This window comes from Strix aluco, chromosome 1, assembly GCF_031877795.1.
Source record: "Strix aluco isolate bStrAlu1 chromosome 1, bStrAlu1.hap1, whole genome shotgun sequence".
NCBI classification, from domain to species: Eukaryota; Metazoa; Chordata; class Aves; order Strigiformes; family Strigidae; genus Strix; species Strix aluco.
In genome coordinates this window covers 100,565,080-100,574,992 of record NC_133931.1, presented here as the reverse complement: position 1 = coordinate 100,574,992, position 9,913 = coordinate 100,565,080, and the positions used below count along the sequence as shown (strand labels likewise).

At 41.9% G+C, this 9,913-nt stretch overlaps 1 long non-coding RNA gene across 1 annotated transcript; it reads left to right on the top strand.

The window, feature by feature from the left end:
- The first annotated feature begins 7,161 nt into the window (after nt 1-7,161).
- LOC141933619 (uncharacterized) lies at nt 7,162-9,708 on the top strand. Its single transcript, XR_012626144.1, has 4 exons — nt 7,162-7,299; nt 7,482-7,584; nt 7,781-7,947; nt 9,588-9,708. It is a non-coding gene; the product is annotated as an uncharacterized LOC141933619 (long non-coding RNA).
- The last annotated feature ends 205 nt before the right edge of the window (nt 9,709-9,913 follow it).

Here is a 9,913-nt window from a genome sequence, read left to right as displayed (position 1 = left end):
TGCATACACCTTAAAAAAGAAATTAGTTAAAGGATGCCTTCAGAGTTGCAAAAGCAAGGCTGCTGTTTTCTGGCAGGTAGTCTGCAACTTGACTGTAATTGCCCCCCTACTCACCTGAATTCTGCAGTAGTCGGAATTATATATGTGCTTGAGCAGTATAGGGAAATATTTACTCTGATATTGTGCGTATCTTTTTGCTGCTGGAGCTCTGACACTTGTTCCTCCAACCTCAGTTAACTTCCCTGTAGAATCCCCTCAAGGGGCTTGGCCACTGATTTTGTGTGGATTACCTGGGCATGGAATAATCAAATGTGCACAGCATGCATACACACATGCACTCATACACGCATGTGCATGACACATCCAAGTCAGCGAATGCCAGAACTCCAGTTACCCCTGGTATCTTCAGTTAGTCTCCTTGTGAATGTTTTTCTGCTGTAGCCTTTAATTACATAGGCTTTGCTATTTTCCCCCTCTTTCATCTCTGCCTTATTTCGTGCACAGAATGGGCTGTGCTCAATTACTGAGCAGCAACTTAATATTTAGTTTTCTCCTTACTGCTCAGTGTGTGGCCCCTAGCCTTATTTACTGCACAATATTCAAGCCCTGCTCTGATGACATAATGGTTGATTTTCTCATGGGCTTTTCTGTGTCCTCATCATTGTATGTGTATCTGTGGCTACGCAAGTGATTTATGGTGGAACTTGTTCTGGTATTTGTCCCCAGCCTCCTGATGGTGCCCACTTACTGCTTTCATTCTTGGGATGGTTTCAGAGTAGAAGAATATGCCAGGGAAAGCTGTATAATTTGCTGTGAAGGGAGGTAGCTACTTTATTTTGTTTGTTTGCAGGTAGTGGATGTTCTGTTTTGTTATAAAAGCTGTGGGTGAGCAGCAAAGGAGGAGGCTGTTTTATTCTGCCTGCTTCCATTCTGAAGCGAGTGGGAAACTGCCCCTTCTCAGAAGGCTATGGGGAGGGCTGAAGAGCTTTTATAGAGGGCAGTGTGGGGCATCCCATTCTCCCTGACACACACCCCCAAACCATGGAGCAGAGCTTATGGGAAACTCCTGAGCATGGCACTGGGCCATGACATGCCCACACAGCCCTCATAGAGGGTCTCCTGGGAGCCAGCGGGAATGGTGCAGGGCTTGGAGCTGAGCAGAGCACACTGAAAAGCATTGGGCTGAGAGAAAGATTGGGAGCTCCCTAGCATGTGAATGCACAGCAGCCGGGAAGGAGTGGAGGGGGCTGGGTTTTTTCTGTTCTAAGATCTGTATTCACTCTGTTTTGAGTAGCCTGGATTCACATCTGTGCAGATCCTCACCCCCTTGTCACGCTTGGGCTGCTCACATTGAAGAAAAGGTGTGAGAAGACCACCTCAAAGTGCTGGCCAGCTTGAGATGCAGTTGCACCCAAAATGGAACCAGCTTGGTAGCAGCTGGATTTCTTTGGTGATATCTGCCTGTGTTGTACACTGTTAAATCCTAGTGGCAGTCCTGGCTCTGGGGCTCTGTAGAAAGCTGCTGGCTCTTGCTCGTTGCTGTGCTAACTTCTGAGTGGTTTGGGAAGATAGGCTCTTTGTGGTGCTGGCATTTTCCCCTGAGGGGAGAGGGAATACATTTGGTTCCTGTAGGGCTGCAACAGCAAGTACTGCCTATAAGGAAGACCCTAGACATTGTATGGTGTTGGACTCGTGTGACTAACAAGGATGGTGTTTGTTGGGCTGAGAATGACAAGGAATAATCCCCCTTTCCCTGCAGTTAGCAAGTCCACGAGGTGTTTAAAGGTATCTATGGTTGGATGGGACTGAGACTAGATCAGTATTTAGCATAAGGCTCTAGAAGGTTAAGGAGAAGGTGTCTGAGACAGCAACAGACTGTTATAAGTGTGGGGCTTATGTGTGAGGATGGATGAAACTAGTGAGGAGGCTGCCAGGTGCTAATAGAAGGAGGAGGAGAAATGTTTTTCCACCTATAATGTTTTATTGAGGTTCTCCTTTACATAACCTTAGGAGGACTCTGTTTTGTGTTTTAAAGGCCAGTAGGAGTATCCAAACCAAGAGACTGCTGGAGGTACATGACCTGATCAGAGTTTTTCAGAGCTTATGACTAGACAAAGAGGCTCTCAGCTCCCTGAAGTGTGGGCAACATCCTTTAACAGCCATCATTTAAAACATGGGTAAACATATCTCAATGAATGATGTCTCAATTTCACCACTGTGGGAAAAAATAAATCCTTACTTACTGCTCCAGTCACTGTGCTGTGAGGCCCAGGCTTGGCAGGAACCATGGTTCAGTCTCCTCTGAATTGCCAGCTCTCTAAACAAACTGTATCTTGTTGAAACAGAAGAATCTGTTTTCCACTGGGACTTAAAATAATTTGTATTTGAGCCCTGGGAGTTTCCAAGCTACCATATTTTGAAATTGTCTTTGTTAAAACCGGAAAGGGATCCTAGAGTATGGAGATTTTGAGTCAGTGATCTGGATCTGCTCATCATGCAAGCAAAGGGGAGATCTGCAACTAGTTTCAATATCTGGACAACAGTGTTTATCAAGGTAGGCACAGAGATGCTGGTAGCCTTCCCTTTAGCAGACAGTAGCTGTGTTGCTGCGTACCACCCTCATCACTCTGATAGTTGACTCCAGCCTTGAGTACCAAAAATCTGTAGCAACAGGTTTCTGGCCTTACAGGGAGAAAGCGGAGGAGATAAACTTCCAAGAGGCTTATAGGATCATGTCATGTTAGAAAAATAGTGTTTGCATTTGTTTCCTGAACAGCACATACTAACTCTGGGAGGCAGAAAGTATAGAGCAATAGGACAGGTTCTCTTGAAGTGACTCTGGGATGGCCTGCAGGGAGCCAGGCTAAATTGAAGCTAAAGTATGCTTTATGGGCAGCAAGTTTAGAAAGAGATTTAATTTTTTTTTAAAAAGAGGGCAGCTTGGAACCTGTGGCTGGTTCTGAACCAGGGATTAAGCACTGTAATGGGCAGGTGTGGAGTTAAAAGGGGCTGACCCAGGTGAAGGATATTCTACATCTAGCCTTGGATTTGAGTCTGATTTCTGTGATAAGAACCATCTTTAATGTAAAGCTGAAAAGATAGTATGAAGATGAAACAGTTGGAAATAAAAGAAGTCTGGCCAAAATTTTCATTTACATGGGCTATGTAAACCTCTCTCAAGCTGCAGTTAATGATCTTTTTTTACTTTCTTTGCTTCCCAGAGGCAAAATGAATAACTCCATGCCAAAAAGGCTGATTTTCCCAGCATTTACCAAAACCAGCATGAATTCCTCAATAGCCAATATAACAGAAGTTTCTTGTCTAAAAGTTTAGAGTTTTGTAAGCATCAACATTGTGGACAGAAAGGGGCCAACTAAACCCCAGGCCCTAGACAGGTTTGGATCTCTATCCACACTTGATATCTCATTATTGTGATCCAGGTTCCTCTCTGCTTGATGTCTTTCCAAGATTCTCCTATATTCATTTTATCCTTGACAGGCTAGTGAATATCTACCAGCACTTGTATCAAAAGGTTTCAAAAGGGAACATCTGAACATAATCTTCAGATAAATGCAGTATACCATGACCACAGATAAATTGCCTCTCCCATGAAAAGAAAAGTGAGTCCTGTAGCTCTGAAAGGCTTTTTATTTAGATTTTTCCCTAGAGAATAGTGAAGATCATGTTATCACAGTTGTGATTCTGTAGTGCGGTGAGCTGGGCTGTGGAAACTCTCAGGTAGATACCTGCAGCTTGGCTATGCAGAGCATTTTGTGACCTGGGTCGGGAATGTCCTGTCGGATGGTATGCTGCTAGGGCTTAGTGGCTTGAGCCTTCCCCACATTAGCCGAAAGAGAAGAAATGAACTCTATGTTCCACCCCTGATGCAGTAGAAGTATACAAACAAATGTATCTGTCTCTGCTGGGCCACATTCACATGCACGTGTTGGTTCCTCAGTGCCAGATCCTGCTATGAACTCTAGCTCTGCATGCTGTTAGAAATGGCAGAAAGAGATAGATATCTGTATCTCTACACACGCACATACTTTTTTTTTTTTTTGACCTGCAGCATATGGTGATGTTTGCTTAATCCATGGAAAACTCACATACCCATACACGATGTGACATGTATTTTCACCACAAAATGCAAACCATAGTTTTACACTGGGCTGTATTTGTTACTGGATCCTCAAGTTCTTTTCTGCTGCATAGCTAGGCAGGTATGTTTGGTATTTCTGTTCTTTTTTTTCTTTTTTTTTCCCAGTTAAAAAAAAAAGCCAAACCAAAAAAAAACCCCACCAGAAAACACATAAATAATTCAGAACACATGCTTTATGTCAACTGTTTCACTGTTACAATTTTATCTCTATAAACAGGGCAGAGGCAAATCCCATCCAAACAAGGAAGGGAAGGAAGATGCATTGCAAAATTACGGCTGGGTCACGTGAGTCAAGGATACATACGCAGATACATTTTTGACTAGAAGGCCCAGCTCAGGAATGTAATGCCTGCATTTTAATGCTTATGTATTGTGAGTTGCTGAGTGCATGTACAGTAAGTTGTGTGCACTCTGGCTGCATCTGACTTGTTCCTTGTGTGCAGTCCTTATTTGTCCATGACTTTAGGTGCCCAGGCTTCCAGATGTTCAGAAATCCCACGCAAATATTCTGTAACAAGAGACTCCATTGGAGGGTGCTAAACTTCTTGTCATTCCCTAGGAATTCAGCCCCTTAAAAAATATGAAGTTTGGGTCACTTTTTGTAATGGGAAAGCCAAGTCCAAGCTCCTGAAGTCAGATGGAAGTGCTCTGTTGAATTAAAAAAGGACTTGGGCTGGACCCATAACAGATCTCATCTTCCATACAGATGTGGTAGTTTCATTTGCTTTTTCGTCTTGTGGGTTCTTGACTAATTGGCTGCTGAGAGAATTTCTGAAATTTGCTTTAATTTTCAGCACACCTTACATACTACCTATAGACCATGCCAAAGCCCTAGTCTCTTTATATGGAGACTTTCCCTCACACTCCACTTACTTTGGCTCAACATTGTTGTGAGAGCCTGTCCCTGGTCCTTTGTAGCTGCTTGATTTGTTTTAATAACTTGATGAGGTATATTATTTTGTATATCTTCTGACACATTAGAATTAGACCCATCCCTGTTTTACTGTGGTGATAACAAGTGTCACCATTACTTGTCTACCACTCAAGTTCTAATATGCACTGCAAAGCTAAAGATAGTGCAACAAACTAGGTAATATCCTAGGCTGCCATGTCGACAGTGTAGAACACAACAGGCCAGTTCAATCTTTCAAAACACCTGTTCCTGAGAATTATTTATCAGCCCTTTCTTAAAACCGTATATGAAGGACATGCCACAGCATTTCTATGAATATCCTGTCCCAGTACCTCATTTCTCTGCAGTTAGATGATTTCCCTGATGTCCAACATTGTTGTCTTTGATGCAAATCTCATTCCCAACTTAGTGGCCACAGAGGCAATCATTAACAGCCTCTTATGTACCAGATAGATGGGGGACGCTGTAACATAGATGCTTCTGCTATGGTTATGAGGAACCAGAATTCTGGGGGCCTTTCTCTGCCACATATTTCCCATCTGACCTCGGACAAGTCTGTTAATCTCTCTATTTTGCTACTACAAAGGGATGCTATGAGGGCAAGTTCACTGGTGTTTGCAGGGGTGTTCAGATACTGCACTGACAGGGGCTACATAGGTGAATAGAGAAAGAGAGCAGACATACATTTATTAATCTGGTAAAGGACTGATATTTAACTCAGCAATGCTCCCAAACAAATGTCAAAGACTATATTATCAGCATGTCTCTTATCTCTGGAATTTTGTTTTGTGCTGCGCTACTTTACTTGTTGGTTTGTGTTTTGTTTTGCAGCTTCCTGGAAAAGAGAACTTTAAAAACATGAACAGAAAATGCCTGGTAAAAGTTGTAACCAGCTCTGACTGTCCATGGTATGACAGCCAACAAATATCACCTGATGATGATTTACAGATTCCTGGGAATATGTGGTGTTGAGTCTCAAAGAACTGGAACATGAACAACTCACCCAATATGCTTCTTGGGAAACAGTGTAATGTACCCACCCTCTTCATGCTCTCCTAATTTAGGACATGTGTAGTGTGTAATGATGAACTGGCCAACTGGTTATGTTGCTGTAAATCTTATTCCCCACCTTACAAAACACCCTTGATTGACCTCTTCTTTCATGAAAGCTCAGCCCAAGGTTTCCAGTCCACCTCTTGGGAGGGAGACAGATCACACTAGCCATTTGTGAACGCACTTCTCCAGAGAGAAAAATGCAATGTTTCGTGGTTTTTCATTTCACTGGGCAGCCTTTTCAAGTTCTGTGACCCGCTTTTGCTTCCCTTTAAGCTATGACCAGTATTTATTTATTTATCCCTTTTTAAACACAATAATTTAATTAAGAATCTAAGCAGCAGTGTTGAAATGATCTTTGAACTACACCCCTATCACTGAAGGAAATTTATGAATGCATTATATGAGAAAGATCCTATTATCTAAAAAGCTCTTTACTAAAGGGATTTGGCATCCGAAAAGTGAAACTTGAAATTCTGCACTAAATTTATAATGTAGAGATGTGAACATTATTTATAGAGTCTGAAAGGTATTCCAACTGAATCTGACAAGTTTGTCTGGATTGTTTATTAAAAATAGAACGGTTTCAAGTTCAAAGGATTTCAGAAGCGAGTTGGATATTTAGGAGTTGAAGGACAGATTATAAAGGTACTTGTGTAACAGATAGAGGTTTAATGGTTTAGGCTGCCTCTTCAGTCAGTGAAGAGAGATTGGCATGTTCCAGTTATGTTCTGTTTTCTTAGGCACTTATCTTTGGATGGGAATTTATTGGCTGATCATCTCAGCAGGACATTAACAGGGTGTCTGTAGTTAATCATTATTATCACCTGCCAGTTCCAGTTCCTTTGGCTTCAGATCAAGAGAACACTTCTGAAAGCTACCTGGGATGTAGGCACCTTGACCAGAAAATGACGAGATCCAAAAAAGAGAGTCCCACCTGTGCAGTCTCACTCAACCCTAGGAACTGAGCTGTTGCTGGTTGTGTAACAGAACAGATTCAACAGGACTATCTCCTCCTCACCAGCCATCTGCTAAGTGAACATCAGCACTAGAGGACCTAGTTCATAAGTCCAAAATGGTTTCTGGGATATGAAGGCTCAAAGACATTTGGCCCAACATAGTCAAGACAGTTACATTTCTGGACATGGTCAGCGGAAGAATTAAAGGTGCTCCGGTAAGTGCTCTGGAGGAGGACCCAGTGGCTAGGGGAGGGATAGAAGGTCACTTACTTGCTGTCAGGCCTCTCCATCCGAGTGGTACTGTGGGCACCTAACTGCAGGCTTAGCTCTAGTCCTTTGTCCTTCATGGAGCTGAACTGACAGGTGGACATAACCAAATAGTTCTATCCAACTGCAGGTCTGGAATCAGGGTCTGATAGCTCCAATTAATGAATGGCACCTGTGAAACCTGGTTTTCTATGGCTTTGGATCTTCTGACTGAATAATCCTGTATCAAGAAGGTATGAGCTCTATTCCAAAGTTTGGCTGTGACTGGTAAGTTCCTCAAAGTGCTTACCTCTGGAGATTCTCTTGTGACTAATAAATACAATAAAAGAGTTCTTCTCTTTTAAGAGCAGTATAATTATTTCCTGTAATGCCTTCTTAATTTCACAATATTTGTGGAATTTCATCTTTTATCTTTTTGTCCTCTAATAGGTTGACTTGAAATGTACCAACAGGTTCAAAAGGCTTTGGTGTGGGGAGAGAAGATAGATGAAGGATGACGTGCAGTACTTTCCTGAGAAAAGTAGAATTAAAAGGGCATAGTGTCTGTCCTATGAAGTCTGCTGTATCTCCAAAGGATGGTCAAAACACAGTAGTGGGTATGGTGTGTGTGTATATATATATATATGGTATGATATATATATAAGAGTGGGCAAAACACTGAGGGGAATATGGTATATTAAGTGTCAGAAAGACTGGGGAATTCTTTTAGCAACTTGATGAGACCCCCAGTTAAGTTTGCCACTACCTACACTACCTACTCTGCTGGAATCTATTGACATGAGCTTGCTCAGAGGTATGATGCAGGAATTAATATCCTCGCACTTTCCATTGCCTCATTTGCTTGGTTTTGTATTATATATGTATTATATACTCCACATGGGTTCTGTAGGGAAAAGAGAAATAAAGATGAAAGGAGACTGCCATTTTTTCCATGAAGAGCAGATTGCAAGAGTGTGGCATTTTTCCCACACATCTTGAATGGTTTTGGGCTTGAGCTTTTTGAGGAGTTTTAATTAATTTATTGTTTAAGTAACTGTAATGAGAAGAGCCCCTGCCACACTGATTCTAATGAGGATTGCATGTGCTCTGTGTCTTTCTCATTGTGGCCTGTATCATTTAAATATCTTCACCAACATGTGCTGTGGCAGATTTCACTTATATCTGCTTAAATTAAAGCTTGTCAGTTTAGGAGCTAAGAAGCATGCAAATATTTGAGAGAGATTTGACATTCACTGCTGAAATCACTGCACTAAATATCTGGCATCAATGACATTACTTGAGAAGGGTTAGAAATTCTTGCTTTGTTGTACAGGCTGGACATTCTGGACTTAAAGAGGAAAAAATATACTTCTCCTTCTGTGTTCATAATTAAAGTCTCCACCAAAATTTCAGCTTCCTTTTCTTCTGTATTTTCTCCGAGCAATATGTGACTGTTCAAGTTCCTCAAAGTTGCTGCTGGGAGAACAAACAGTACCAATATCTCAGAAGTAGCTGGAGTAATAGCACGATTTTGCTGTAAAAGGAATGGCATTTCCTTATGTTCTCATCCCCCAGAAATGCAAGGGAAGATGGCGCTGAGCTGGAAGAGTCTGATGGAACCTTAGATATTTGAACAGCTCCAGATGCAGGAGATGAAGCTTAATTTCCCGTGTGCATGTATTTTTTCTTCTTATGGGTCACTGTAGCAAAACACCATACTGTATGTAGTATGTACAGCAGTGTACAGCATGCAGACTTTTCTGTGCTGGAAATTACTTGCTTGTTGACAAACTGAAGTCAAACTTGGTTATTAAAACACAGGTATTACACATCTAAGTTTAATTGTAATAGAATTGTAGTGGTACTTAATTGGCCGTTACAAAAGGGACCAGAACCCAAATACCCCAATACCACAAGAGAGTACTTGCTACCAAACGTAGAGTTGCTTTTCTTCTCTCATACAGGATCAGTGAATATGAAGTGGACAAACAATATCAGTGCAGATAGGATCATAGGATAATTCAGGTTGGAAAACATCTCAGGAGGTCTCTAGTCTAATGTCATGCTCTAAGCAGAATCAGCCATGAGATGAGATAGGTTCCTCAAGGCTTTATCCAGATGGGCCTTGAAAACCTCCAAGGAGGCTGCACAACCTCTGGGCAACCCTGATTGTCCTCAGGGAAAAAAAATAAAAATAAATCCTTGTAGCTAGTCTGAACTTGTTTCAATTTATGCCTTGTCTTCCCACCATGCACAGCTGTGAAGAGCTTGGCTCTGTCTTCTTGATGACCTCCTTGCTCAGCAACGGGGTGCTCTGTTGACCACCAACTTCTGGTGACTGAGATGCAGAGAGGAGGCTCCGATGGTGTACTGACATCTTAGATGGTATAAAGGCAAGTAATGGATGTTAAATACAGTGTTTCCTCTTCCAAAGTCTGTGTATTGGCTTATTCCCTCAATCACATCACTCCTTTCGAAGCATTTTTTTCTTCAGCATCAGACTGCTGGGTTTCCTGCTGTTCAATGATTCTAAGAGTTGGGAGGAGGAGACATTTTGTTTGACCTGTATTGGTTTATCTTGTT